The sequence below is a fragment of the Macaca fascicularis genome, chromosome 15 (assembly GCF_037993035.2).
Source record: "Macaca fascicularis isolate 582-1 chromosome 15, T2T-MFA8v1.1".
Lineage (NCBI taxonomy): Eukaryota > Metazoa > Chordata > Mammalia > Primates > Cercopithecidae > Macaca > Macaca fascicularis.
The window spans coordinates 63,907,267-63,934,618 of record NC_088389.1 but is presented as its reverse complement, the minus strand read 5'-3'; the positions used below and the strand labels follow the sequence as shown (position 1 = coordinate 63,934,618).

At 44.6% G+C, this 27,352-nt stretch overlaps 1 protein-coding gene and 1 non-coding gene across 12 annotated transcripts in view; one reads left to right on the top strand and one right to left on the bottom strand.

Annotated features, from left to right (window-relative positions):
• Positions 1–27,352, bottom strand: part of LOC102120280 (ciliary microtubule inner protein 2B) — a 188,949-nt gene that overhangs the window by 51,671 nt on the left and 109,926 nt on the right. For 3 of the 5 annotated variants that reach the window (XR_010581521.1, XR_010581524.1, XR_010581520.1), the window contains exon 1: positions 15,848–15,970. The exons of 1 other annotated variant lie outside the window; for it this stretch is intronic. This is a non-coding gene — a transcript (ciliary microtubule inner protein 2B). Of the gene's footprint in view, positions 1–15,698; positions 15,818–15,847; positions 15,971–27,352 lie in introns of those variants that run through there. One more of the 5 variants, XR_010581525.1, reaches the window with a different exon arrangement.
• Positions 15,059–27,352, top strand: part of RUSC2 (RUN and SH3 domain containing 2) — a 72,062-nt gene continuing 59,768 nt past the window's right edge. For 6 of the 7 annotated variants that reach the window (XM_074017168.1, XM_005581397.4, XM_045374420.2 and 3 more), the window contains exon 1: positions 15,059–15,333. The gene's annotated coding sequence lies outside the window, so the exon portion shown is untranslated. Of the gene's footprint in view, positions 15,334–21,801; positions 21,914–27,352 lie in introns of all 7 variants that reach the window. The other variant, XM_015437032.3, reaches the window with a different exon arrangement.

Genomic DNA, 27,352 nt, shown 5'->3' with positions numbered 1-27,352 from the left:
CAAAACAAACTACAGAAGACGGGGCTAGCACAGTGGCTCACACCTGTAGTCCCAACACTTTGGGAGGCTGAGGTGAGAGGATCGCCTGAGTCCAGGAGTTTGAGACCAGCTTGGGCAACACAGGGAGATGGTGTCTCTGTAAAAACAAAACAAAAAGGTGCAGAAAAGGGAGCTGTTTTCCAGTTTGTGAGGGAGGGGCAATCCACTAAGGAGAAAAGACTCCACTAGGTAAGAGACAGTTTGCACTGAGCCTAAAAGCATTTTCCAAATGTAAAATAAAGGGGTTTGTACAACATCATCTCAGCTTTCCCTTTACACTTCCCAGGCTGGGAGCCCAGCAAACAAGCTTTCTGTCTGAGAAGTTTCTGGGATTTTATTGCAGCTGCCCACATTGGGGTTGGCATCAGTGGCCAGGAGGGAGTGCAGGCCATGCTCAACAGTGACTTCGCCTTCTCCCAGTTCCAGTATCTTCAGCGTCTACTCTTGGTCCATGGCCGCTGGTCTTATAATCGCATGTGCAAGTTTCTCAGCTACTTCTTTTATAAGAACTTCACCTTCACCCTGGTGCACTTCTGGTATGCCTTCTTTAATGGATTCTCCGCACAGGTAGGTGATCAGTGGCAATCTCCACTCTGGTCAACTGGGTTTTCTGTAGTCATCTCTCACTTCAGCTAGCTCCGATCTTTTTTCACCTCTAGAGACCAATGAATGTATGACATGCTGCCATCCATTCATGAAGCCCTTCACCGCATGCTGATTCCATCTCCTAAACCTACACAAACCTTAGATTTCCAAGCCATAACTGTTCTGGCCTGGCTCTGATTTGGTCTTGACTTCTACTTTTAAACTTTCTTTTTATTTATGTATCTACTTATGTTGAGACAAGGTCTTGCTCTGTTGCTCAGGCTGGAGTGCAGTGGCATGAACATGGCCCACTGCAGCCTCGACTTCCTGGGCTCAGATGATTCTCCTACCTCAGCCTCCCGAGTAGCTGGGACTACAGGTGTGCACCACGACACCCTAATTTTTTGTAGTTTTGGTAGAAATGAGGTTTCACCATGTTGCCCAAGGTGGTCTTGAACTCCTGGGCTCGAGTGATCTGCCTGCCTCAGCCTCCCAGAGTCCTAGGATTACAGGCATAAGCCACCTGGCTTAAACTTTCCTTTAAGCTGTTTTCACTGATGTTGAGACTTAGAATTTCCAAACATATGTAATGGGAACAAATTCCTGGACCTTGGAGTTTTCTTAGCATCCAAAGTCATCTTTTTGGAACAGGCTAAGCCTCAAGGAGCTCAGCTCTGGGTCATGCCAGATAGGCCAGATACGACGTGTTCACCTGTAGCCATACTTGGAAATACAGCTTCCCTTTGCTTCTCCTTCCCCACTCAGACTGCCTGTACTCCTGACCCCAACACATACACAATTGTTACTTTGATGAATTAATTCCATGTTTGAATGTGAAACCTCCCCCACCTTAGTGGGGAGAAGCGACGCCTGGATTTTGATGTTCTAAGAGGAGCCCCTTTTCCTATGAGAATTTTTTCAGAAACATCTCAAGGATTCCCAAGAGAAACACCCTCAGAAACAATTATCTTGGGAGCCCTACTTTTGTTGCCATAGACTCCAGGAATAACAGGCCAGTCAGCAAATAGTAGCACATTTGAATTCGCCCAAGCCCTAGCAAAGCCAGTCTGCTTTGTGGGAGGTGTGTGTGTATGCATGTGTTGCTGCTGACCTCTTGTGGCTAATAGAGAAAAAGCCCTCTCTAGGCCCCAGGGTGGAGCACTCAGCTTGGGAAGGGTCATGGGTCTATTCTGCTTGCCAATATTAGGAGGTATGCAGTGCTACAAAAGCCACTGAATGCCACTAAGCAAGTAAACAGTCCAAAGACTGGGCAAAGTGGCTCACGCCTGTAATTCCAACACTTTGGGAGGCCAAGGCAGGTGGATCACCTGAGGTCAGGAGTTCGAGACCAGCATGGGCAACATGGCAAAACCCTGTCTCTACAAAAAATACAAAAATTAGCTGGGTGTGGTGGCGGGCGCCTGTAGTCCCAGCTAGTCAGGAGGCTGAGGCAGGAGAATTGCTTGAACCCAGGAGGCAGAGGCTGCAGTGAGCCAAGATTACACCACTGCACTCCAACCTGGGTGACAGAGCAAGGCTCCATCTCCAAAAAAAAAAAAAAAAAAAAGTACAAAGGTTTACATGCCTAAGAGTGCAGGGGTACAGCTAGCATCACTAGCAATCACTCTGGGTCTTTCCTGTGCAGTGAGGGGCTGTATAGGTTACGGTGGGATTGGTCCGGATCCACCTTGAAAGCTTGGTGTGGCCTTACTGTATCCTAGGACTCAGGGTTCTAACAAGTAGGATCAAGTAGAGACTGGAGTCAACAATCTCAGTCAGGTTTCTCCTGCAGTAGGTTAATGTGGTGGTGGGGAGGGGTGGGGCGGGGGGCAGGGGTCAAGGGATAAAGGTGGCTATCTTGGACCTGGAAGGTGGAGCTGGGACTGTAGAGAAGAGAGGAGCCTATGAAATCTCCTTGGTATTCTTCCAGACAGTTTATGAGACCTGGTTTATCACGTCCTACAATCTGGTCTACACTTCCCTCCCTGTCCTGGGCATGAGTCTGTTTGATCAGGTAAGATCCAGCAGCAAGCTCCTGGTCAGAGTTGAAGCCCCTGGGCCCTTGAGGAATATCCCTAAGAATGAAGAATACAGCAGGAGCTGGGCTCTACAAAATCCAGTGTAAAGGGAATAATTTCCAGAGCGGGGAAAGGAGCTCATCACCTAGATAGGTATCATGAGATAAAGTAAAAAATCCTCCTCAACAGAGAATAATCCTCAGTTTTAGAACGCCAAGTTTTCCTGTATCAATTTTGTCTTTGTAGAGAGAAACATGGAAATTGTGCTGTACAGTAAATTGAGTATATATAAAAGTAATTAAAATATACATGGAAAAAAATAAGGAAAAAATTGAGTAACATAAGCAGAATATGAATTGAAAAAATAAAGAAAAGAAAATAGAATTACTGGGATAGGACTGGGTAACGTATGGGACTTCAAAAAAGACTCCTTCAGGGAGAATGAGGATGAGACAAGCCAATGCAGGAAGGCCTGGGTGGGAGTCCTGAAGGCCAGGCATAGGAGTATGGGTGTGATCGTTTATATCATAAGGAGCCAGACTAAGGGATACCATCTGTCCCTGTCAGAAATTCCCTGGGCATTGAGGGTCCTGCTACCCCACCTCTCCCTTGTCTTCTGCCCCAACCTCTAGTCCTGGGCACATGGAGTAGAAAATGAGTCTCCAAAAAGGAATAAAGTAGCTGAAATAGGACATCATGGGATCATGGCTCCTGGTCTCCATGGGAAACAGCTCTAAAGGAAATTCTCCAGGAAGTAACTGCTAACCTCAGAACAACAAGAGGGATGGGTTGTATTACTCAACAGTCCATCCAGCTTCAGTGGCCTAATTCTAGGGATCCATCTCTGAAGCCATCTTCATCTCCTAAATCTGAAACTTTGGATACAAAGCCCCAAGCTTTGTATCCAAAGTTTCAGATTTAGGAGATGAAGATGATCTAATGTCATCCATTTAGAGTAATTTTTTTCACCTTCAGTTCACCAGTAGCTATGGGAGTGGGAGCCACATCACAGAACAAGAATACCTCTAAAAGACTAACTGGTCTCCATTAATGTCCCTTTCTCCCACATTGACTTTTGACATAAAAAATATTCAACTATGCCCGGGCACAGTGTTTCACACTTGTAACCCCAGCACTTTGGGAGGCCGAGGCAGGCGGATCACTTGAGGTCAGGAGTTTGAGACCAGCTGGCCAACATGGCAAAACCCCGTTTCTACTAAAAATATAAAAATTAGCCAGGTGTGGTGGCGGGCGCCTGTAATCTCAGCTACTCAGGAGGCTGAGGCAAGAGAATTGCTTGAACCTGAGAAGTGGAGGTTGCAGTAAGCCAAGATAGTGCCACTGCACTCCAGACTGGGTGATAGAGCAAGACTCCATCTCAAAAAAAAAAAAAAAAGTATATATATATATATATATATATATATATATATATATATATATATTCAACTGAAAGAACGCTTACACCTGGGACTTATGTCCCAGCTGCCTCCCCCATCTCAAGCTCCAGTCCTCCCTCCCAGCTACCCACAAGCCTAGTTGCCCCCAATTCTAACTCCCTCCAAGTCCTTCCCATCATCCTGACCTTCTCCCAAACACTACCCAGATCCTGGCCTAGAGAGTAGGACTTCAGGAAGGGTCTGTGGTCACTGCTGTGTTCTCTGGTTCCACTTCTTAAGTAATCCATAAGGAAGCTCCTAGGCAGCCTGGCAGTAGACCTGGTGAGGGGAGAAGCCTCTCCTCTGATGAAGATGGGACCGTCTATGGAGAGACCCTGAGCCTCCCTCCTTACCCTCTGATGCTTCCAGGATGTGAATGAGACATGGAGCCTCCTTTTCCCAGAGCTGTATGAGCCAGGCCAGCACAACCTCTATTTCAACAAAAAGGAATTTGTGAAGTGTTTAATGCATGGGATCTACAGTTCCTTCGTGTTGTTCTTTGTCCCCATGGGGACTCTTTACAATGCAGAACGAAATGATGGGAAGGACATCTCCGACTACCAGTCCTTCTCCCTGGTGGTGCAGACCTCCTTGATCTGGGTGGTCACAATACAGGTGTGGCCAGTGGTGGTGGGGGTAAGGGGATTGGGTGGGGGTCTCTCTGAAAGAGTGGGAGGAATAGAGGGAGGGAGTGTGGGAAGGGAGCAACCTTCATTACATAATTGGAGGAGGGAGGTAGCTGACAGGTCCCAGATTACAGGTCCCATAAGAGGGTACTTTTCAGATCGTCCTGAAGACAACCTACTGGACAATGATAAGCCATGTCGTCATCTGGGGTAGCCTGGGTTTCTACTTTTGCATGTCGTTCCTCCTGTACAGTGATGGCTTGTGCCTAGCATTCCCTGACGTCTTCCAATTCCTAGGTAAGGCCCTGCCCAGTGGGCGCAGGGTGGGGAACCAGGTATATTTATTTAATAAATGTTTACCAAGAAGCCATTACTATGTGCTAGGGTAGAGATATAAATAAGACATGGTCTCTGTCCTAAAAGGGCTCAAAATGTAGCTAGGGAAATAAGTTACCTTATTCGAGTTTCCAAGGTATTTTCAAACGTCTTATGAGATTTGCGCTTTATCAGCAACAATTTCTAGAGTCATTTTAGACCCTGGAGGGGTGTTTTTGAATTAAAAGACTCACATCTAGGCTTCTTGGTTCCAGTTCAAAGTCCTTTATGCTGTGGCATATTGCCTTATTGTCTCCCAAAATTTTTCCCTCTCTCTCATCTCCACTCTGCTGAAGACAAAATACAGAGAGTAGATATGTAGACATAGTTGGCTCCCATCTTTTTGTTTTTATTTTTAACTTTTTGAGATTCTGTTCCTCTATCTCTGTCACCGCTGCTGGAGTGCAGTGGTGCAATCTTGGCTCACTGCAACCTCTGCCTCCCGGGTTTAAGCGATTCTCGTGCCTCAGCCTCCCCACTAGCTGGGACTACAGTCGTGCACCACCATGCACTGCTAAATTTTTTGTATTTTTGGTAGAGATGTGCTTTTGCCATGTTGGCCAGGCTGGCCTCAAACTCCTGGCTTCAAGCAATCTGCCCACCTGGGACTCCCAAAGTGCTGGGATTACAAGCGTGAGCCACCACACCTGGCTCTCACCTTTTGTCAGGCCACTAACTCATTTTTCTCCTTCAAACCTTTTCTTTTTTAAATTTTTTTACCTTTTTTATTTTTATTTGTTTGTTTTTTCCTCCTCCAAAGCTTTCTTTCCCATTTTTGGATGCAGGCCAGTGCTCTAGGATTCCCTCATAACCTACCCCTGCTCTCCTATCCTGCCCTACCCTGCCCTGCCTGTAGAGGGAGAGAGAGGCGCATGAATTCACAGTGACTTTGGCTGCGCAAAGGACCCAACTGCAATTCTTTTGTGTTTATATTATTTCTCAGGAGCCTAAACTAACTTCAAATCAATAACTTCCTTCTTTGGACTAGAGAAGTGTCTACGTTCTGGCTGGTAACTCCTACCCCTGGTCCCACCCCTGTCCTCCAGGCTCTGTTTCAGCCTTCCCCCTCCTGGCTCACTGTTTACAGGTGTGGTCAGGAATGCTCTGAACCAGCCGCAAATGCTTCTGAGCATTATCCTCAGCGTGGTCCTCTGTATGTTGCCTGTGATTGGGTACCAATTTCTTAAACCACTATTCTGGCCTATCAGCGTAGACAAGGTGAGTGGAACAGAAAATCTACCCAGATATAATTCATGGCCTTCTTTTGCCTTTGCCTCTGTGGATGAAAACCCTATCCCCCATGCTCTGGCTATAGGTTTTTGACAGAATTCAAGAGTGCAGGAGACTTCCACGGCAGTCCCCAGCCCGGACCAAACTGAAACACTCAAGCACTCGACGTTCTGCCTATGCATTCTCCCATAAACATGGCTTTGGGGCCCTCATCACTTCTGGCCAGACAATGAAGTCCAGGATGTCCAAGAAAAACACCCTTTTTTCAAAAAGATAGAGGCCCTAGGGAAATTCCAAAGGAGGCAGTCAGTGCTCTTCCTCCCTCGTATTCATGAAACTTAGGAAGAATTAGAGTCCCTGGGAAGCCAGCATAAACCTGCTCCTTCATTCTCACTAGGGACTAAGCCTCCTAATTGTCCAGAAGGCTATGCCCAGGTAAGGCAAGGAGAGGTAAGGAAAGAGCCCCCAGATGTCTGCCAGAGTTGCAGCATTTCAATAGAAAAAGAAAAAGGAAAAAAAGAAAAACAAAAAAAGTAACCTCAGGCCTGCCTCCCACCGTCTCTTGCAAGTTTTAATCCAGACAAGCATAAGCATATGTAGAGGTAGGGGGTGACAAGGGACAGTATGGGGAAGGGAAAGGATGATTGGACTAAAAAGGATTTTACTCTGGGCCCTATCTCCTATACTCAGAGCAAGCATAACCTTCCCAGGGCCCTACACGAACATATCCCCATCTAGGCATTGTTCTCAGGTTTATCTGGGAGATTCAGAGTAAGTCTTTTGTTGGCGTTGGGTAGCAAAAGAAAGAGGCAGCTGTGAGGAATTGGTCTTAAAAAGCTGAAAGAGGGTTTCTGGACCATAAATAAAAAGAAATGAAGGTGGCTCCTGCCTGGATAGGACAATTCAAGGTTTTCCCTTCTGCCCGCTGTGACTTCTCTGACTCAAGAACTGATACCTGCTCAGGCCTCAGAACTGAGAAAGGGATACTGCAGGAGATTTTAAATATTCTTTTCTTGAGGGGACGTAAGCCATAATTGGTGAGCATATGTCCTTATTCCATAAAATTATTTTGAGAAGAAATTGTATGTACTTGGAAAATTGTTTCTAAGGAGTTTAGAGTTGGAACAATAAATTGCTTATTTTGGAGCAGAGAGATTTGTATGGTCTATTGGGACCCCAGTGACAAAAATATAATCTGAGCAATACCTTTGGTCCAGACTCTCATCAACCTCCCCCTTCAAATTAGACCAATACTTCCCCTTTTCCCCTCTTCTTTTTCTCCTTTTTCAGCTCTACTTCACTTTTCTGCCCCCTCTTGCTAAACTCTAATTTGGCCTCACTATGATCACATCTTTTACCAATATGACTCTATCCTCTTTGCATATGTTAAGTATTGTTTCTTAGGTTCTTTGCTTATCTTTCTCTGTACCCTTTTCCTGGGTGACTTCATCCAAACTCTCGACTTCATTTACCCACAGAAAGAAGATTCACAGTCTCTAGCCCAGATCTCCCTGCTAAGGTCCAGATCCATATATTAAACTGGCTCCCAGACCTTTCACTTTGTCACACCTCCAGAAACTTACACTCAACCTGTACTAATCATTTTCCCTCCCAGTTTTACTCCAGGATGCCACCACTACCGTCTGAGTTACCCGAGCCCAGACGATGAGAATCATCCCATACCTCTTCCTCTAGCTCGGTTTTTCTCCGAGCTTTTTCTGTTTGTTGAGGTTTTTCTCCCTCTTTCCTTTGTCTAGATAATGTCTGCTCTTAATTCTTAGCTTGCGTCACTTCATTTAGGAGCCTTTCCTGAGAACACAACCTCCAATTCTGAGTTGGATGCCTCCTCCTTGCATGAGAGCACCTTGTATCTTTCTCTTATTTTCCTGTCCCAATATTTGACTATATTATCACTCACATGCTCATTTTGATTATGTCTTAATTCTCTGTCTTCTCTGCTAGGCCATGAATAATCTTGAAGACAAGAATTTTGTGTCACTTTTTTATTCCCATCAACCACCAAAATGCTAGCACCTAGATTATTTATTGATTGATTATTATTTTTTTTGGAGATAGAGTCTCACTCTGTCACCCAGGCTGGAGTGCAGTGGTACAATCTCAGCCCGCTGCAACCTCTGCCTCCTGGGTTCAAGCAATTCTTGTGCCTCGGCCTCCTGAGTAGCTGAGATTACAGGCATACACCACCACACCTGGCTAATTTTTGTATTTTTAGTAGAGATGGAGTTTCACCATGTTGGCCAGGCTGGTTTCAAATTCCTGACCTCAGGTGATTCACCCACCTCAGACTCCCAAAATGCTGGGATTACAGGCATGAGCCGCCATGCCTAACTTATCTGCCAAGCCTTAAAATTAGTTTATGACTGTATTAGTCAAGTAAAGACCTTCTTCATGTCTTCTCTCTCCTGTCCTGCTCAGGCCCCGGAGAAAAAAGAATTAGGAAGCTAAGGGAGGGAGGAGAGGTAAGTAGAAAAACAGACATCTACAAAGCCCACTGAACCTGGCCACGTGCAACAGCCAAGCTGAAAGATAAGGAAAAGCATAATTGTAAAGGTTGAAGTTTTAAAAAATTATTTCATTAAATCACTTTAACTATTAAAGTGAAACTTAAAGTGACGAGTACTGGTTGCCACTAAAAAGGACCATTCACTAAGTATATTTCGCATCAGCACTTGTTCCTTCACCTTGTACTTTCATGTTATAGAGATGACTTCTTTCTGTAAACTTCATGAACCAACCTCTGTTGGCATCCAACTTTTCTTCTGTAATTTCCTCCCCAGCCTTCATAGAATTGAAGAGAGTTAGGGCCTTGCTCTGGATTAGGTTTTGGCTTAAGGGAATATTGTGGCTGGTTTCAGCTTCTATACAGACCACTCAAACCTTCTCTGTATCTGCAATAACGCTGTTTGGCTTTCTTATTTGTGTGTTCACTGTAATAGCACTTTTAATTTCCTTCAAGAACTTTTCCTTTGCATTCACAGCTTGGCTAACTGGTGTAAGAGGCCTGACTTTCAGCCTGTCTTGGCTTTCGACATGCCTTCCTCAATAATCTTAATCGTTTCTGACTTTTTATTTCAAGTGAGAGATATGTGACTCTTCCTTTCACTTGAACACTTAGAGGCCATTTGGGGTTATTAATTGGCCTGATTACAATATTGTTGTGTCTCAGGGAATAGGGAGGCCTAAGGAGAGGGAAAGATGGGAATGACCGGTTGGTGGAGCAGTCAGAACAGGCATTTATTAAGTTTGGCATCTTCTATGGGCGTAGTTCATGGTGCCCCAAAGAAATGAAGAAGGAACACTGTCCTGGCCCCAACATATACCCGTGATTCCAGCTCCAAATCGTCTACCAAATCTTCTAAGATTCATGCAAAGCATTTTGGAAAATACACATCATTTGGAGGATCCTGGGAGTCATTCAAGACTATTTGCTTTACCTTATCCCGCCCACCCCCATGACACATTCAATTAATCACTAAATTCTACAGATTTCTATACCCTAAATCATCCTTGAATCTATCTCCTCTTATCTAAGCCTTCAGCCACTGCCTTAATTCAGACTCTCTCAGTTCTCATAATAATTATCAATCTCCTAACTGGTCTCTTTACCTTCCTGTAATTCAATATCCACACTCCTACTAAAGTGAAATTTCTAAAGCTCAGATCTGTTCACATCACTCCCCTGCATGAAATAATAGTGCCAATAGCCTTCAGAATACAATCCAAACTCAGCCAGGTGCGGTGGCTTATGCCTGTAATCCCAGCACTTTGGGAGGCTGAGGCAGGTAGATCACCTGAGGTCAGAAGTCCAAGACCAGCCTGGCCAACATGGTGAAACCCCGTCTCTACTAAAAATCCAAAATTAACTAGGCGTGGTGGTGGGCACCTGTAATCCCAGCTACTCAGGAGGCTGAGACAGGAGAATCACTTGAACCCGGGAGGCAGAGGTTGCAGTGAGCCAAGATCACACCACTGCACTCCACGTGGGGTGACAGAGTGAGACTCCATCTCAAGAAAATAAAATCCAAACTCCCAAACATACATACAAGGCCCTTCTTAATCTTGCTGCTGCCTCCCTCCTACACTTTGCCCATGCTTAACTATGCCCATACTACTTGAGTTTCCCTAAAGCATCATGCTTGCTTTCTTTGTTTTTTGTTTTCTGAGACAGAGTTTCGCTCTTGTTGCCCAGATTGGAGTGCAATGGTGTGATCTCAGTTCACTGCAACCACCACCTCCCAGGTTCAAGCAATTCTCCTGCCTCAGCCTCCCAAGTAGCTGGGATTACAGGCATGTGCCACCATGCCTGGCTAATTTTGTATTTTTAGTAGAGAGGGGGTTTCACCATGTTGGTCAGGCTGGTTTTGAACTCCTGACCTCAGGTGATCCGCCCACCTCCGCCTCCCAAAGTGCTGGGGTTACACGCATGAGCCACAGCACCCAGCCTCTTCGTTTGTTTGTTTTTGAGATGGAGTTATACTCTTGTTGCCCAGGCTGGAGTGCAACAGTGCGATCTCGGCTCACTGCAACCTCCAACTCCCGGGTTCAAGCGATTCTCCTGCCTCAGCCTCCTGAGTAGCTGGGATTACAGCCACCCACCAGCATGCCCAACCTAATTTTTGTATTTTTAGTAGAGATGGGGTTTCACCATGTTGGCCAGGCTGGTCTTGAACTCCTGACCTCAGGTGATTTGCCTGACTTGGCCCCCCAAAGTGCTGGGATTCCAGGTGTGAGACACCGTGCCCAGCCAGCATCATGTCCCTTTCTTATGTCCCTGTGTTTTTGTATATTCTTTGATTTGCAAGTTTCTGGAAAACTTAAGAAATACTTTGAAATGGGTGTCCTTTTAACGGAATGTTGGGTGCTGTTAAGGATCCTTGGGAATTATTTGATTATATTAGTGGTGAGAGGCTTTGATTTCCTTTGACTAGGTTCCTATTTTACAAGTAAGCTATTTTCTAACTCGTTGGAGTTAGAAGTTAACTTCAGAATACTGATAATAAATAATGCAAAAGATTTTCTGCCCATAACAATGCAAATGATTCCTGTTCTGGGTGATGCAAATGAATTTTGTCCATTAGAGAACAGACATTTCTAAGTCAAATCTTCATTTGAACTGGTTTTAATATCTTACTGGTTCTCTCATTAGTTAGTTTAATAAAACATTTGAAATATGTTCATTGTATATTTGTATAAGGCTCTGCCAGGTGCAGTGGCTCACGTCTGTAATCCCAGCACTTTAGGAGGTGGTGGCAGGTGGATTGCTTGAGCTCAGGAGCTCAAGATCAGCCTGGGCAACATGGCGAAACCCTGTCTCTACCAAAAATGCAAAAAATACCTGTAGTCCCAGCTACTCTGGAGGCTGAGGTGGGAGGATTGCTGAAACCCGGGAAGTCGAGGCTGCAGTGAGCCATGATTGCACCACTGCACTCCAGCCGGGTAACACAGAACCTGTCTCAAAAAATAAAAAATAAAAATACTTGCATAAGGCTCATTATTTTACCTTTTTGAAAGTTACTCTTTAATATAAACAACAGGAAGTAACCCACAGTAGCTGAAGGAACAATGAGATTCCTATGAATGGATACAAGGATGCATCATGATCCTGGGGAAGGAATCCAGCTGGGCCTCATAAAGAAGTGGAACCAGCTGCTGGAAGGTCCCAAGAACCTAGGGAGTAGTCTCTTTGTGTCTAGACTTGCTTCTCTATGTGCAACCAGTTGATCTTCCTTCTCAGCAAACTGGTTTTCAATGCTGCTCAGGCCAAACGGGCAAGTAGAAGATAGCTACCGCATAGCTCCCAAATTACCCTTAAGTCCAATTTAAGCCTGAGCAGATATGTAGCTCTTTGTCTCCCAATTCCAAATTCTCAGAGAAGTAATTCTAATTGGTCTGGTTTGGCTTAAGTCCCCAACCCAGACTATTTAACTGGAGGATCACACTGTACAAGCATGCGATTCCTCACTGGTTCCCCACTGGCAATGCTAGCCCTCTCCACGTCACCCTTATTTAAGCCCTCAGAACTTTATTTCTAACATTCATATTTGATCTTGTCATTCCTGCCTCTGCAATAAAGCCCTTGTGTCTCTCCCAATTCCTTAGTTGTCATAGGCCCTTCATCACCAAACCCTGACAGGCTCTCCTCAACTCTCTCCATTGCCTCCCACACTTCTCAATTACATCGGTCTTTTTGCCCCTCAGTTGGTTTGCACATGGTAATTCTCCCTTTACCTCCCACTCATTCTTCAATATTCAATTCACACTACTTCTGTGAAGCCTAAAGATGCACTATACATCCTGACATTTATCTGCTTCCTTGACTGTGACCCCCGTCTCTCTTTCAGTGAATATGGAACCTAGAACAGTCTTTTTTTTTTTTTTGGAGACACAGTCTCGCTCTGTTGCCTAAGCTGGAGTGCAATGGTGCAATCTCGGCTCACTGCAACCTCCATCCCCCGGATTCAAGTGATTCTCCTGCCTCAGCTTCCCGAGTAGCTGGGATTACGGGCATGCACCACCACACCGGGCTAATTTTTGTATTTTGAGTAGAAACGGGGTTTTACCATGTTAGTGGTCTCGAACTCCTGACCTCAAGTGATCCGCCCGCCTCAGCCTCCCAAAGTGCTGGGATTATAGGCGTGAGGCACTGCGTCCAGCCGAACAGTCTTCTCAATGGGTGATATGGTTTTGTTAGTGGTGGAAGAGATGTGATTTACCCCAAGTTACCTGCAGCCTATCCTTATGGGTCTGTAGCAACTTTGGTCCTTGCTTCATTAGAAGGAAGAATTCAACTGTGGGGCATAAATCAGAAAAAGAGACCAAGGCAAGTTCCAGAGTAGGAAAGGAAGTTTATTTAAAAAGGCCTTAGAACAGGAAAGAAAGTGCCCTTGGAAGAGACCCAAGCGGGCACGTGAAGGTTAAAGAGAGGTCAAGTGCCTAACCGTCATCCTGGGACTTTTACAGGCTCGCCTCTTTCCCATGATTCTTTCCTTAGAGTGGACTTCCCGAATGTGCAGTGCTTTCCTTCCCCTATTCCGGTGGAGGGTGCCCCCAGAAGATCATACGTTACCATTTTTGTCTCTTAACACGCATGCCCGGAAAGTTGCTTCTCCCTGAGGCCTGCATTCAATTAGCATTTTGATGTTAACAGGTGTGGACCATCAAGAAATGGCCTCTTCCTGTGCTGCCGAATTATCCTTTTTAAAGAAGCAATGAGATAATTATGGAATTGTCACCGGTAGAGGGTCTGACTGCAAGTTGTCCAGGTTCTTGGCGTTTTGCACAAAGAATTGGACAAAACGCCCAGCAAAGAAAGAATGAAGCAACAAAAGAAGGAAAGCAGGGATTTATTGAAAACGAAAGCACACTCCAAAGTGTGGGAGCAGCGCAAGCAGCGGCTCAAGGGCCGGGAAACAATCTTCCTGGGTCCAAATACCCGCTAGAAGTTTTCCATTGGCCACTTCATGCTCACCTCATGTAAATGAAGTGGTAGCTCACAATCAGTCTGCTTGGTTGCAGAAAGCAGCCAAGCAGAGGCTGAAGTGAAGTTACAAAGGTCACATCCCTGTGCAAACATCTGATTGGTTTCAAAAACCAACCAATCAGAGGCTAGGGTGAAGTTACAAAGTTATACTTCTATGAAAAGTTAGACTCGCCTACAATCAGTCTAATTGGTTGCAGATAGCCAATTTCCCATCTGCTGGGCAGAAAAGGTGGGGGGTTTTGTTACTTAGGTGTGGAAAGTTAGGGTTTTCCTTTCAATTTAGTTCCAGGAAGTTGGCGTGAACCAGTCTTAGGTTCCCTGCCTCCAGTCCCTATTGTCCTGCCTCAGAACCATCACCCGACATCCCTAGTGGGTAGCAGGGGAGAACCCTCTCCCGCCCCGCTCATGCCTAACTACCTGTAAGAGTTTGGCTGTGTCCCCACCCAAAATCTCATCTTGAATTGTAATCCCCATAATCCCCATGTATCAAGGTCAGGACCAGGTGGAGGTAATTGGATCATGGGGCTGGTTTCCCCCGTGCCCTTCTCGTGATAGTGAGTGAGTCTCACAAGATCTGATGATTTTATAAGCGTCTGGCATTTCCCTTGCTTGCACTCGCTCTGTCCTGCCACCCTGTGAAAAAGATGGCTACTTCTCCTTTGCCTTCTGCCATGATTGTAAGCTTCCTGAGGCCTCCCCAACAATGCGGAACTGTGAGTCAAACCTCTTTCCTTCGTAGTATTTCTTCATAGCAATGTGAGAACGGACTAATACAGTGGGTTTCCCATAACATTTGCAAGATTGCCTGCCCCATCCTCCTCTGGCTGTAAACAGCAAGAGTCACACACACATCCGGCCATGAAGGGCAGGGGGCGCATGGGTTCTATGTTTCACCAGGGCTTCCGAACCCTGGCTATGCACGGGAGGCCAACCCCACCTCACCCCACCCCACTCTACTCCAGTGGTTCTGAGTCGGTCGTGTGAGGTCAGGCCTCCGTTTGTCGTTGTTTGGTTAGTTTCCACACTAGGTTCTACTAGGAAAGCCAACGTTGAGAACCGCCGCCTCAGGCGAAGCTGGGCGCCCACACCCACCGGCCATGGAGGCCCGCGGACCCGCGCCCTAGGTTTCCCTGGTTTTCAGTACCCGAGAGCCGCGCGTCGCCAGGCACCACCCCGCGGGGGCGGGCGCGGGCTGCAGAAGGCGGGGCCACGGCGGAAGCCTCGCCGCTCCCCTAGCGGGAAAGCTCTGCGCGTGACTCGGCTTCGCCCATCACTGCGGGAGCCAGGGAGGGGGCGAGCACCTTAGGCCGGGCGGACCGAACCAACTCGCCGCCCGGAGGGGCGGTCTGAGGGCAATCCAGATCGGACCATCGCGCCAGGCCGACAGGGGCCGGCGTTTCCAACCCGCCCGGAGGGAAGGGCCGCCGGCGCCTCTAGCCTGCAACGCGACCCCTGGAGGGCGCGACACGCCGCCGCCGCTGCCGCCACCGGCGCGGAAGGACGAGGCTGAGGCGAGAAACGAGGTAGGAACGCCTCTCCGGAGGCGAGCAGGGTCCCACAGACCCACTGCCCCGCGTTCCAAGGACTCCCTTCGGGGAGGGCCTGTCTGCCCACCTATGTGCTCTCAGCGCCCGCCCTTCCCTTCAGCCCTTCCCCCTCGGCTGCACCCGCCCTCTGCGTCCGCCCCGACCCCCTGGACAGACCTCGTCCCCAGCTCTTCTGACCCTCGGCCTTCTCCTGACCCTTCAGCCCTGCGTCCACGGGACCTTCAAACACCCACCACCCACCGTCCCTTTAGGCGCTACCCCAGATGCATCCCCAACCGTCTCCTCAAATTGCCCCCTTGGGGACACCCTCCCCCACAAAACGACTCGCGCCCAGTAGTCACCTTGGTACCCCAAGACCCTGTGACGGCTTTGGGGAAGCGCGGCCGCCCGGCACCCAGGCCCGCCACTGCATCGGGGTCCTCCCTACTGCCAGTTCCCGGGCGGGTCCTCTGCTCCCTCCACCCCTTTAGTCTCTGCCTCCCGTTATTACCTGCCCGGCGTCGGCGTCGCTTCAGTCTCCGTCCCTCTGCCATCCAGTTTTATCTGGAGAAAACCTTTGGCTTGGCAGTACCCGTCCCCTACTACTGCACTCACTTGCTGCGAAGGGCACTGTGATCCTGTTAGCCACGGTTGGCTGCGGCCCTCCTGGCCGGCCCTGCGGACACGGGGAACTGTCCTGGGGGCAAGGACGGTACACCACTCATCTTTGCATCCCCAGTCCCCAGCACGGTGCCTGGCACATGGTAGTGTTGCCAGTGGAGGGTCTTCACTACCAGTTGTCCTTGGCGTTTTGAACAAAGAATTGAACAGCGAGCGGAGGAATGAAACGCAGGAACGAGTAGACCAGAGTCAGGCAAGGATTACCACTATGTGAACAGTGTCCGTGATAAAGAACACAGGCCTCAAAAAAAATTTTAATTTTTTAAAAGGCGGAATTTTCAAAGGACAAAGGGCCCTGAAACCTGTTTTTGTTTATTCCTAGGTGGGTGACCTGAGCAGGGTGACCTGAGGGTATCAGGGTTTGGGTTCCGTGGGGAAGCAGGTGGTATCGCTGAGGGATGAACAATGGCTGGAAAGCTGCAGGAGTTGATAAGCTAGAAAGTAGTTACCTAATTAGTACTGGCATTATTGTAACTGGGGCTCAGAGTATTAGCAAATAAAAGTAGTGACTGGATTTTCTTAGCTGGCCCCTTAGATATTAAGTAGTGGTGGATGGCTTAATGGAAGGAAGAGCAGATCCAAACTGTATGCCTGGTATTCTGTTACTTATGCCCCTCCTGCTGTGTGGCCAGCCACTGTTTCTCTTCTGTTTTGAGCCAGATTAGGATCCCTCTGATTTCTATGCTGGTGTTTAAGATTCCTTTTTGAAGCCACAGTTGCCTTAACTAGAGGCTGGGCATGTTCTCATTCACCCATTTCTAGTTTTGATTTATCCTTTTCCACTTTCTGTCTCCCACCCTCTGATATGTCTTTATAAAGTCTTGGATCAGGCCAGGCATGGTGGCTCAACCTGTAATCCCAGCACTTTGGGAGGCCCAGGTGGGCGGATCACTAGAGGTCAGAAGTTCAAGACCAGCCTGGCCAACATGATGAAACTCCATCTCTACTAAAATTACGAAAATTACCGGGCATGGTGGTGTGCACATGTAGTCCCAGCAACTCAAGAGGCTGAGGCAGGAGAATCACTTGAACCTGGGAGGCAGATGTTGCAGTGAGCTGAGATCCTGCCACTGCACTCCAGTCTGGGTGACACCGACGCTCCGTCTCAAAATAAAAGCCTTGGATCACAGCATGGGGAGGGGCTCCTGAGCTGGATGGATTAAGCAATACAATTTTTTTTTAACAGTATCTTTTTAATGGCCTTTTCTACTTTTTCTTGTCTAGGCTCCCTGTTAAGACCTCAGTTACCCCAGAACACCCTGGGTTATTTTTTCCCCACCTCCAATACTTCAGTGTTGCCAGATAAAACACAGGGTGCCCAGTTAAATTTGAATTTCAGATAAACAACAGGGAGTCCTGTATTTTTACTTGCTAAATCTGGCAAGTTCATGGGAAGGGCTTATATGTTCTATTTTTCTCTCTGGGGCTTATCTGCAAATTTAGGATAATAGCTCACCCTTTTCTTCCTGTTACTCATACACAATGACTATGCACCCTGCTAAAAGTCACTTGACTGAAGAGATGGTTCACTTCATGTTAGGGTAAGGGCGGGCTATCTAGAGATGGTCTGATTGATCAGTATTGAAGTTACCCAGGAAAAAAACACCCATTCAGACACTGGTATTTAATATAATTTTTGTCAAATGAGTTCATCATATAAAACGAGCGCATTATTTTGAGTAGCCAGATGTCAACATTGCTCTGAGAGAGCTAGGTGATGGGGTAGAAGGGAATTTTAACAGCAACAAAATAACTCATAGCAGAACTTGTGCTGTACCATATTTACTCTTTATTGTGGTAAAATAAATAAATATATATATATAACATAGAATTTACCATTGTAATCATTCTCAAGTGGCATTAAATATATTCACATTATTGTACGACCATTACTGACATCAATCTCCAGAACTTTTTTTCATCTTCCCAGACTAAAACTCCGTACCAGTAAGACACTAAATCCCCATTTCTCCCTACTCAGCCCGAGGCAACCACCATTCTACTTTCTATCTTTGAATTTGACTACTGTGGGTACCTCATATAAGTGGAATCATGCACTATTTGTCCCTTCGTGACAGGTTTATTTCGGTTAGCATAATGTCTTTTTTGTTTTTTTGGGTTTTTAAAAAACTTATTTTAGGTTCGGGGGTACATGTGAGGGTTTGTTATATAGATTAACTTGTTTCACAGGGGTTTATTGTACAGATTATTTCATCACCCAGGTATTAAGCCTGGTACCCAATAGTTATCTTTTCTTTTTTTCTTTTTTTCTTTTTTTTTTTTTTTGAGATGGAGTCTTGCTCTGTTGCCCAGGCTGGAGTGCAGTGGCCGGATCTCAGCTCACTGCAAGCTCCGCCTCCCGGGTTTACGCCATTCTCCTGCCTCAGCCTCCAGGTACCCGCCACCTCGCCCGGCTAATTTTTTGTATTTTTTAGTAGAGACGTGGTTTCACCGGGTTAGCCAGGATGGTCTTGATCTCCTGACCTCGTGATCCACCCATCTCGGCCTCCCAAAGTGCTGGGATTACAGGCTTGAGCCACCGCGCCCGGCAATAGTTATCTTTTCTGCTCCTCTCCCTCCTTCCACCCTCAAGAAGACCCTAGTTCCTGTTGTTTCTTTGTGTTTATACGTTCCCATCATTTAGCTCTCACTTATAAGTGAGAATATGCAGTATTTGGTTTTCTGTTTCTGTTAGTTTGCTAAGGATAATAACCTCCAGCTCCATCTATGTTTCTGCAAAAGACATGATCTCATTCTTTTTTACAGCTGCATAGTATTCCATGGTGTATGTGTACCACATTTTCTTTATCCAGTCTGTCATTGATGGGTATTTAGGTTGATTCCACGGCTTTGCTATTGTAAATAGTGCTGTAGTTGGTTAGCATAATGTCTAAAGTTCATCCATATTATAGCCTGTATCAGAACTTCCCTCCTTTTATTTCTATTTACTTTTTTGAGACAGAGTCTCCCTCCATCACCCAGGCTGGAGTGCAGGACACGATCTTGGCTCACTGCAACTTTTACCTCCCGGGTTCAAGTGATTCTCATGCCTCAGCCTCCTATGTAGCTGGAATTACCGGTGCATGCCACCCTGCCCGGCTAATTTTTGTATTGTTAATAGAGAGGGGGTTTCACCATATTGGCCATGCTGGTCACAAACTTCTGACCTCAAGTGATCCACCAGCCTCTCAGCCTCCCAAAGTGCTGGGATTACAGGTGTGAGCCACTGCACTCAGTCAGAATTTCACTCCTTTTAAAAGCTGAATAATATTCCATTGTATGTATATACTATATTCTGTTTATTCATCTGTTGATGGATACTTTGGTTGCATCTATCTTTTGGCTATTATGAAAAATGCTGCTGTGAACATGAGTGTACAGATATGTTTGAGTCCCTGCTTTTAGTTTTTGTGGGTATATACCCAGAAGTGGGGTTGCTGGATTGTATGGTAATTTTATGTTTGTTTATTTATTTTATTTTATTTTTGAGGAACCACTGTTTTCCACAGTGGCTATAGCATTTTATGTTCTCATCAGCAATGCACAAGGGCTCCAATTTTTCCACATCCTTGGCAACACTTGTTTTCTTTTTTTTAAATAACAACCATCCTAGGCTGGGCATGGTGACTTATGCCTGTATCCCAACACTTTGGGAGGCCGAGGTGGGTGGATCACCTGAGGTCAGGAGTTCAAGACCAGCCTGGCCAACATGGTAAAACTCTATTTCTACTGAAAATACAAAAACTAGCCAGGCATGGTGGTGCACACCTATAATCCCTGAGGCAGGAGGCTGAGGCAGGAGAATGACTTGAACCAGGAGGCTAAGGTTGCAGTGAGCTGAGCTCATGCCACTGCACTCCAGCTTGAGTGACACAGCAAAACTCCATCTCAAAATAATAATAATATAACCATCCTAAGTAGTGTGAAGTGATAGCTCATGATTTTGATTCATATTTCTCTAAGGAAAAGATATTGAGCATTTTTTCATGTATTTGATATCTATGGGCCATTTGTATATCTTTGGAGAAATGCCTATTCAAGTCCTTTGCCGATTTTTTTTTTTTTTTTTTTTTTTTTTTGAGACGGAGTCTCGCTCTGTCACCCAGGCTGGAGTGCAGTGGCCGGATCTCAGCTCACTGCAAGCTCCGCCTCCCGGGTTCACGCCATTCTCCTGCCTCAGCCTCCCGAGTAGCTGGGACTACAGGCGCCTGCCACCTCGCCCGGCTAAGTTTTTGTATTTTTAGTAGAGACGGGGTTTCACTGTGTTAGCCAGGATGGTCTCGATCTCCTGACCTCATGATCCGCCCGTCTCGGCCTCCCAAAGTGCTGGGATTACAGGCTTGAGCCACCTCGCCCGGCCTGCCGATTTTTGAATTGGGTTGGTTGTTGTTGAGTTGTAAGAGTTTTTTAATACATTTTGGACATTAATCCATTCTCAGATATATGATTTGCAAATATTTTCTCCTATTCCATGGATTGCCTTTCACTCTGTTGACAGTGTCCTTTGATGCACAAAAGTTTTTAAATTTGAAATCTAATTAATCTTATTTTTCTTTTGTTACCTGTGCATTTACCCAAGAATCATTGCCAAATTAAGTGACATGAAGTTTTCCCTCTGTTTTCTTGTTTTATGTATATATATATAGTTTTATGTATATATATATTTATGTATTTATATACATAAAACTATATATATATATATAGTTTTAGCTCTTTAGGTCTTTGATCCATTTTGAGTTAATTTTTGTATGTGATGTAAGATAAGGGTCTAATTTCATTTGTTTGCTTCTGGATATCCAGTTTTTCGAAAAACCATTTGTTGAAAAGACTAACCTTTCCCCACTGAATGGTATCGGCTCCCTTGTCAAAACTCATCTGACCAGATATGTGAGGGTTTATTTCTGGGCTCTCTAGTCTCTTCCGTTGGTCTTTATGTCCATCTTTATGCTGATAAAACACTGTTTTGATTACTGTAGCTTTGTAGTAAATTTGGAAAATCAAGAATGTAAGTCCTCCAACTTTGTTTTTCTTTTTCAAGATTGTTTTGGTTGTTCAGGATCCCTTGAGATTCTATATGAATTTTAGGATGGATTTTGCTATTTATGCAAAAAACATTGTTGGGATTTTGGTAGGGATTGTATTGAATCTCTAGCTGACTTTGGGTAATACTGACACCTCTAATGATAGCAAGTTTTCCAATTCATGATCAACCAGATGTTTTTCCATTTATTTATGTCTAATTTCTTCCAGCAGTGTTTTGTATTTCTCAGTGTACAAGTCTTTCACTTCCATGGTTAAGTTCATTCCTAAGTATTTTATTCTTTCTGATGTTACTGTATTGTTTTAATTTCCATTTCAGATTGTTCATTGTTAGTTTTTAGGAATACAGCTGTGATTAGACAAAGTTGCTCCAAAACCAAAGCAAAAGAACCATCAGAGAGTGATGAGCGAGCTAGTAACCAGAGAAACTCTCGAGTCAGTGGTTGAGTTAGCAACGGAGGAGGAGGGCTTAGATCTAGACAGAGTCTGAATGAGAGCATGCAACAAGTGGGGACCTACCTCAAGGCTGCAGAGGTTGAGGCATGAGAGAGCCAAACCTCAATCGAGCAGGTTCTCAGGAAGCTCTCAGAGAGGATCACAGAGAATCAACAGGAAACAGGGAGTCTCTAGAGAAACTCGACTTAAAATTAAGTCAGGCAGTATCACCAATTGAGCCATAAATAATAGGCTCATCTCCACAGAAACAAAACTCGGTGCATTAAATCTTCTTTTGTTTCTACAAAGGCTCCCCAAGGGTTGGCTAACCTTAGAGATGCTATGTCTCCTGCACCTGCAGTCACTTATCCTGATCTATCAAGCTTGCACTTGGCCAGCCCATCTGCTCCTCCTGCTGAAGGTAATGCATGGGATCCATGCTCAGACAATTGTAAGCCAAGTTCTGTGATACGTCAACTCCTGGTGTTGTCCTATTTGAATATCCTAAATTTCCCACAAGAGTTGTCATGAATGTAACATGTAAAGTTACTACCACTGATGATTCCTCTGAAGAATTCCATGCAACCATCAGAAGGTGCAAGATCCTAGAGACTTACATATCTTGGGCATTTTCCAGGAGTGCTCCTTCAACTATCGCCCTTCACCTGATCAAGCTGGATGTACTATAGTGAAACAATATGTAACAGATCCATGCACTTCATGGTGGTATTGTGGAAATGGCCCTGACATATGGCCACTCACTTGACAGCTGTACAAAAGACAGTTATGTTTTTGCCTAGAGGATGCTAAGGTTAAAATTGTCTTTATTGCTCATCTTCCCCACTTATACTGAGCACACGTGGCATAGCCGAGATTAAACTAGGAGTGTATATACTTGAATCTGGCACCAAGTTATCATTTAATCCTCCCAAAATGAATAGTGACTACACAGTCAAGCATTTTTAACGGGCAAGTACTTCAGCACCCAACCCATGTAAAATTTGACAATCTGCACCTGTCCTTCCCCTTAGATAGTGAGTACACGTTTCTAGATGACAGGTTCGGTGTAGACTGTTCAGATGCATCTGGCCAAGTTGTCGTGATGATTTCTTATTGAGGGAAGAGAAATACACCACAGCAGTACATTGTGGATATGTTGACTCCATTAATTGATAGTGCAGTCATCACTGAGAAGCAACATTCAGTCTTTTCTTGCAGATCCTCACTGTACAACCCCTTACTGATATGACCCCATTTGTTGAGCACGTTGTGAATGAAAAGAACTTAATTGGGTTAGTAAACTGGAGAACTGTTTTGTTTTGGCGTTGCAAACCCATTTGGGTAGAATTTGTTCCATGGGTCAACAACTCTCTATACCCTGGCCATGTATAATATCACAAGTATGTATTACCAGCCATATACCCAAATACTGTATGCTACTTCTCCTCAAGTCAGCAGCAGATTGTATGTCCTAATAAACACATCCGTGGGAAGCTATCTCAGGACGACAAGATCTTCATCATACCCCAAGAAGATCTCCAGACCTAGGGTGATTAAAACATTAACTGCGGACATTAAAGACATTGATATTATTAATGATATGCACACTCATGTCCACTTAACTGACCCTCTTGCATTGGCAGTGGGCCCATTAGTAGATGTAGAGGCTACTAAACATGAGATCATTGGGCATGCAAATTCTGTCTCTTTCACTCCTTGGGTGCAGGATTTATCACTTCTCTGTCCCTGTGGAACATTGTGAAAAATATGTATCTATATCTGTCACACTTAGACCAAACGTTGTTTCTCCTATCTCTTGTTGTAACTGCCATAGGAAAATTATACATGTACTGCAGGACTGTAGAACAACTTTGCCTATATTCTCAGCTAATTAAATTAAAAAAAAAAAACCACCTAATTTCTATGTGTTGACTTTGTACCCTGCAGCATTGCTGACACTAATAAATGATTAGTGTATTTGCAACTAATCATTATTAGTTCTAATGTTTTTGTGGCATCTTTAGGGTGTTCTCCATACAAGATCATGTAATCTTGGAACAGAGATAATTTTACTTTTTTTTTTTTTTTTCCAATTTGGATGCCTTTTATTTCTTTTTCTTACCTAATTGCTCAGGCTAAGCCTTCTAGTACCATTAAATAGAAATGGCAAAAGAATGCCAGGTTTGGTGGCTCATGCCTGTGATCTCAGCACTTTGGGAGGCTGAGGCAGGCAGATCATGTGAGGTCAGGAGTTCGAGACCAGCCCGGCCAACATGGCGATACCCTGTCTCTACTGAAAATACAAAAATTAGCCAGACATCTTGGCGCCTTCTTGTAATCCCAGCTACTTGGGTAGCTGAGGCAGGAGAATTGCTTGAACCCGGGAGGCAGAGGTTGCAGTGAGCTGAGATCATGCCACTGAGCTAAGATCATGCCATTGCACTCGAGCCTGGAAGACAGAGCGAGACTCCGTCTCAAAGGGGAAAAAAAAAAAAAAGCCAGGCACGGTGGCTCATGCCTGTGATCCCAGCTCTTTAGGAGGCCGAGGTGGGTGGATCACGAGGTCAGGAGATCAAGACCATCCTGGCAAACATGGTGAAACCCCGTCTCTACTAAAATTTAAAAAAAAAAAAAAAAGCCGGGTGTGGTGGCACGTGCCTGTAGTCCCAGCTACTCAGGAGGCTGAGGCAAGGGAATCACTTGAACCCAGGAGGCAGAGGTTGCAGTGAGCCAAGATTGCGCCACTGCATTCCAGCCTGGTGACAGAGCAAGACTACGTCTCAAAAAACAACAACAAAAAAGAGAAATGGCAAAAGTGAACCATTTCTCTTAACACACGATCCTTATGCGATTGTTAATTTGGTATGCAAGTCCTTAATAGACACTGAAAACATTATTTTAGCCTGGTATATTATTAATGTTAACAGTAGTGAGGCCGGGCATGGCAGCTTACGCCTGTAATCGCAGCACTTTGGAAGCCAAGGCAGGCAGATCACTTGAGGCCAGGAGTTCAAGACCAGCCTGGGCAACATGGTGAAACCCCAGCTCTACTAAAAATACAAAAATTAGCTGGCGTGATTGCATGCATATGTAATCTCAGCTACTTGGGAGGCTGAGGCACAAGAATTGCTTGAACCCAGGTGGCAGAGTCTGTAATGAGTTGAGATTGTGCCACTGTACTCCAGCCAGGGCGACAGAGTGAAACTGTGTCTCAAAAACAAAAATAACAACAAAAATAGTAGTCCTCAAGAAAAGTTAAATTATAGCCTACATAATACATTTTAAAAACTTCTACCAAAACAAAGTTTTTTAAAAATTGATTTTGATACTTTAGGAAGACACCCTCTTTTCCTTGGAATTCTTGTTTTAATAAAAGTCTTTTATCTTCAAGAAGATGAGATGGTAAACTCTGAGGTATGTGTTGTATTTTTGGCTTCTTGTGTGAGTTCCTGCAGACAAGGACAATAGACTGATAACTGGGTGTAAAGAAAAATAGGGCCAGCCAACTTCTGGCTAAAATTTAATTATCTTAGGATCAAAAGTCTAAACTTAACTTGTTTATCTTAGGATCCAAAAAAATCTATATTTAACTTACCTGTTTTTATACTTTGTGCTTCCTTTCTTTTCCTGTGTAATTCTTTTAAAAAAAGAAAATGCACCCTTGTATTTAGTATACTTAGGGAAAATGGACATTTATTTTTATCCACGCCCAGGCAAAAGAAAAAGAGCAAAGTTCTCCTAAAGGCAGCATAGATAGGATTTAGATGAACCCAAGGTAAAAAGCAAAAACTGCAGGGGAGAAAGTTGGGAACCTACTACTAGTCCCATTCATCCTGGAGTTGTTTCTCTTCCAAAATGTTAACTTGTTTTTTGAAAGTTGTTTATTTCTTTTTAAAGATAGAGTCAAACTTTGTTAAAGTTGGCTGTATTCTATTTATTTAAAGTTATAGCCAAACAGAACAGCTTATTTTTCTAGAGTTCTGGATAGCTAGATTTTTTCTATAAGACTAATGATTTCCTTTTAAACATCTCCCAAAGCCTAGTGATTCAGACATTTCTGTGTTACCGTATTAGTCTCTTTTTATGCTGCTGATAAAGACATACCCAAGACTGGGCAATTTACAAAAGAAAGAGGTTTAAAGGACTTAAAGGCAAGGAGGAGCAAGTCACATCTTACATGGATGACAGGCAAAGAGAGAAAGCTTGTGCAGGGAAACTCCCCCTTATAAAACTATCAGATCTTATAAGACTTATTCACAATCACAAGAACAGCATGGGAAAGACATGCCCCCATGATTCAAGTACCTCCCACCAGGTCCCTCTCACAACACGTGGGAATTCGAGATGAGATTTGGCTGGGGACACAGACACAGCCAGACCATATCACTTATCTATTACTGTATAACAAAACACCCCAAAACTTAGTGACTTAAAACAACAATTGATTATATTTCACAATTTTGTGGGTGGGCTGGTATTTTTTGTACTTCTAAAAAGAGTTCTAAGAATGCTTTTACTAGGAGCACTACTGGAATGAGTTAAATTTCTCAAGGTGGCTACTTTGTTTTTCAAAGTTTTAAAGATTATTTGCTCTTGCCAATTATTCCCTCATAACCAATGTGACCACTTTGAAGGACATATCTTATTTGGTGATACAAGAGCTATTCTACTTTAAAATATCACTCTCTTTAGTTTTATATTTATAGCTATAGTTAACTTCTTAGATAGCATAATGTCTCTTTCAGTTTATATGATGATTTATATAATGTTCTTTGCCTGATATCCAATGCAGCAGCCTGCAACCGTATTAGTTTATTCATCCTTAATGACAGTGGCTGGAGAAAGGAGGGCTGGAAGCAGGATCACCTGCCTCATTATACATTTGTGAGTCCTTTCTGACAACCAGGTGATGGTGATGAATAGCTAACAAGGAGCATTTATCTTATGAGGAAAAAACAGCTGTGGTTTTTTATTGGCCTGTGAGAATCTGTAGTAGAAAATAAAGAATTTCAAACTTTTTTTAAAACAGACTTTTGTTCAAATATATTCTACAGGAAAGGGACTCAAAAAGAGAAAAGTTGGGCTGTTTTGGTTGAATGCATGGAGTTGGGAGAAGTAGAGTCTAACCTGTTCAGGTTTCCCTCTTTTCGTCTACATCCCCTTCACTTCCTTTTCAAAGTCCCCTGAAGGAACTCTGTAAAGAATAGTTCAGAAGTCATTGATACAGGCCCGGTGCAGTGGCTCACACCTAGAATCCCAGCACTTTGGGAGGCCAAGGCAGGTGGATTGCCTGAGCTCAGGAGTTTGAAACTAGCCTTGGCGACATGGAGAAACCCCCATCTCTACCAAAAATTAAGAAATTAGCCAGGCGTGGTGGGGGGCACCTATAGTTCCAGCTCCTCCTGAGGCTGAGGCACAAGAATCGCTTGAACCTGGGAGGCAGAGGTTGCAGTGAGCCAAGACCGTGCCACTGCACTCCTGCCTGGGTGACAGAGTGAGACTCCATATCAAAAGAAATGTCACTGATACAGATATTTCTCCTACTGAGTTATGACTTCAAGGTAGAAAGAGATAAAGATAAATGGTTGAGTTTGGGATATATATAATCTTCAACTGACCATGCACCAGTAGTAGCCAACCATGGTTCAAGAGACATGTAACCAAAATATGTACTGCATACATACTGTCTCCAAATTCCTATGTGAAATCCTTAGCCTTAATTAATGAGTTTCATGGAACCAGAAATGAATTTACTTACCCCAAATGGACATTTGTGGTTTTATAGTATTTTTTAAAAAAAATTTCAACAGTTTTTGGGATACAGGTGGTTTTTTGGTTACTTGAATAAGTTCTTTTTTTT